Raw genomic sequence first — 3,934 nt, forward strand, 5'->3', positions numbered from 1 at the left:
TTCGCGCAGCTCTCGACCCGCCTCCTTTGTTCATCGATGCAGATTTTTATTTTTTCAGGGTGTTGGGTACCAACGAGACAACATATGTGGATGGCAAGAAGACATAGCCGTGCTGTTCCACTTCCATGGCGGCAGAGGCATCTAGGGTGCTCGACGACGACAACCTCCTCAGGGAGATCCTTGTCCGAGTCGGCTTCCCCACCACCCTGGTGTGCGCCGCCCTCGTTTGCAAGCGTTGGAACCACCACGCCTCTGAGCCCGCCTTCCTCCGTCGTTTCCGCAAGCTCAACCCGCCACGCCTCCTTGGCTTCTATCTTGACTATGGGCCGTATTCGGTGCCGACCTCTCCATGCTTCGTCCCGATGCCGCTCCAGGCCCCAGAGCTCGCAGCCGTTGTCCGTTGCGTGTCAAGCTACAGCTTCAGCCACCACGACCTTGTGCGGATCGAGAATTGCCAGAACGGCATCATCTCCACCTCATTGTTCAGCTACAAAAGCGGCCGCTCTGAAGGAATGCGCAGCCCGCTGTGCCCTGAGAGAGACACCTTACATCCACTCCCTCGAATCAAGGACCAGGATCGCGTCTATTATCATCAAATCCTCGCCAGAGAAAAAGACGACGGCAGGCTGTCCCACTTTTATGTGCCCATGGAGTTTGCCAGGGGGACAACGGACTACACAGTGCAAGTATATGTGCTACAGTATGGTGAGTGGTGCAAGCATACTTCGGCCACGACAAAGCTCACTCTTCGTCCACGGTGTGAACCAAAAGCTGTGCTGGTCAAAAATAAAATCTATGTGTTGGCTGACCTGACAGACATTTTCATTATGGATTTGACAAACTCATGTTTGTCCACAATTCAGCTCCCAGAAGGACTAGAGAATGGCTTTTCAGACATCGCGCTGTCACGGGCCGATGATTCTTCCGATGTATATCTCATCCATGCCAAGGGGCTACTCGGCATCTGGCTCCACAAGGGGGACTGCTGGTTTGCAGTGGATACCATTTGTTTGAGGAAGTTAGATCATTCGCTTGTGGACGAGCATATTGATCATGTTCAGGTAAGCTGTGTGGGAGACAATGCTGAATTTCTGTTCTTGATAATGGGTCGATGCGCATTCTATCTGGATATCAAGAGCAGGGCACTGCGTAAAGTGCATGAGAGGACAGATGATTATAGGTTTCCAGTTACTTTACACCCTTCCATGATGATCTGGCCTCCCGCATTCCCTGTGTTCAAGGATGATCTTACAAGGTTTGCTATTCGGACTCAAATGATCTACATCTCTTTCCTCATTTTTTTATATGAGGCAACTAGCAATCGCTAGACAGTTCATCTTCCTCACATGGTCACATGTGACTTATTTCATGTCATTGGTTTAGGCTTCCGTGTCATCACTTGGCACATAGTGCCGGGTCCTACAAATTTGTGTTATGCTTTAGAGTGGCAAATATCACTTTAGCATTGTGTGATTGTGGTTCCCTGCATGTTGTTATCTGTTGCAACACTCGTTTGTTGTTATCTGATGCTGAGTCATGTATGAAATGTATCGATATTCTTCCTTAACTTGAATAGGTCTTGCTCTGATTAAGCAGGTTATTAGAGTCCTTGCTTCTTTGCTTTCTATGTTGAAAACTCACATAATAAGTTTGCTTTATTTGAACTATGAACCCAGTTCTGTATGAACCTTATGTATGGCTGTAGGCATGCTGAACCATGCTCCTCACATGCTTATGTACTTCACACCAGCATGCTTGAGTTATTGCAGTTGTTTCTAATTTACATAGGACGAGCAAATCTATTCTCACAGCATACATCTTAGTGGTATTTCTACTCATATCATCTGCCCTTTTGTTGGTCAGAGTAATCTGTTTTGCTGGACTACCAACTATGTAGGTTAGTTTTGAAAAAATTCTAATAGAAGTTAAATGTATGCTCATATATTGCTGGAATTAACTAATTACTTTTACTACTGTTTCACACTTAGACCTACAACATGGGCTCTCCTTTCTCTTCATGTTACAATGATGATTATTTCCATCTTGACCATTGATTGTTTTGCTTGGCTGGAAGTTGTGTGATTGTGCCGGGTCCTACAAGTTGTGTGTGCCTTTTAGCTAGGGGCCTAGGTATTCTTGTGCCTTCGTTTGAAATAGATGAGATGAAATTTTGAGCAATAGCTAGGAACCTAGGGCTTCCAATGATAGTAAGAGCTGTCCTGATTATTCTCTGTTGTTGTGGGTGTACACCAAAACTGGTCGTAATCTGACCAACTTGTTGAGTTTAGAAATTTGAAATATACTACTCCATGACAGTGCTATGTTAGCCATTTGATTCATTGGAACATATAATATTGTGTGCAGTTACACACACACACACACACACACGCACGCACGCGCACACGCACACGCACACGTACACGCACACGCGCACGCGCACGCACGCGCGCGCACACACGCACACACACACACACACACAAGAGAATTCGCCTATGCCTATATGCGTGTAACTTAATTCCTACTTTTCTTGTCTCTGCATGTTCCTTACAAAAAGGATCAAACTCAGGGTTCTGCAACTCAAACGGCAATAAGAAAACAGTAGACATAAATGGTTGACCAAGAGGAAGTGTAGTGCTACAACAAGGCATTGTGTTACTACCGTATCAATCATGTCTAATATTTCAAATCAAAATCTGGTCTAGCATATAGTTGTAAGAAAGAGAAATTTTGCTGTGAATAGTATCCTGGAGAGAGAGACTGGAATGATGAAGGTACTATTCATGGCAGAGTTTCTCCTTTTTGTTGCTCTTTACATGTGTTGTGTTTTGAGTTTGATTTTTGTAGCATGCTAATTATATTAAAATCTTAGAAGAATTATATTTTTAATCGCTTCTCGATAGTGCTATCACGCGACCAGCATTGTAGGACTAGAACTTCTTTCATGGTTGACCTATTATAATCGAGAAGGTCAATTATATATTCTTATTATGTAGTTAGTCACCCTTTACTGAATGTAAAATGGGTGATAGGGTGTTTGTAGTTAGTGTCAATGATGCCTTTGCTAGTAACTCGTCAGGGTAGTATGTCTCCTTTTTACGCCACAAGTGTTAGTTCTGTGTATAATTTGCAAGTATTTCTACATTATGACTTTGCATCAAAAATTATGGAGTGGACGGAAGTAGAGTTCTTTCTTCTCTCATAAATGGGCCAGCCAGACACCCCAACAAGTCCCTAGTTAGAACTGTTGAGCATTTGTTAAATGACTGGTTATAAAAGACACTTTCCTCTACTGTTTCACGACTTAGTTATAGGAGGGTACTATGTCAAATAAGCTGGTCATTTCTGACTTGATCTTGTTGATTTGTGCAGGCCAGTCTCTGCCGTCAGTATCAGCATTGGGACACCAACAGACATTGTTAGGTCCACAGTTCCTGTTTACCCCTGATTTCACCGGGATGGGGCTGATTTTGGAGACCACCGAAAGCATGATGCTCCTGTTTTGTGTAGCTAGGAAGAAGATGGGAAGGAGATGTTTGTACAAGAACACATTTTCGTGGGGTATGTACAAGAACAATCTGAATTGATTTTTTCTGACCAACACCCGTCCCATAAGAAAATGTTGATTTCATTGGTTATTATTCTGTCAATTTGGTTAATCCAGCTGCATCCATGCATGTATTGTCGATCACCCTGTGGTAATCATCCATGAGTTAGTATTTTTATTGTTGTAATAGGGCCATGGTGATTAGTGTGCCCGGCTGTAACGGCATTGTGCTATATTCTGTGTATTTTTTTAGTTTTTTGGATGAATCACAGTGTCCATTGCAGTTTTGCTTGTGTATGAGGCACTTCTCCTTGTATCATTAGTTTTATTTTAGTGAAATACAAACTATGAAATGGAAACGAGTGGGTCTGCAATATGAGGGCGTTCAAG

Source organism: Triticum dicoccoides, chromosome 2A (genome assembly GCF_002162155.2).
Source record: "Triticum dicoccoides isolate Atlit2015 ecotype Zavitan chromosome 2A, WEW_v2.0, whole genome shotgun sequence".
NCBI classification, from domain to species: Eukaryota; Viridiplantae; Streptophyta; class Magnoliopsida; order Poales; family Poaceae; genus Triticum; species Triticum dicoccoides.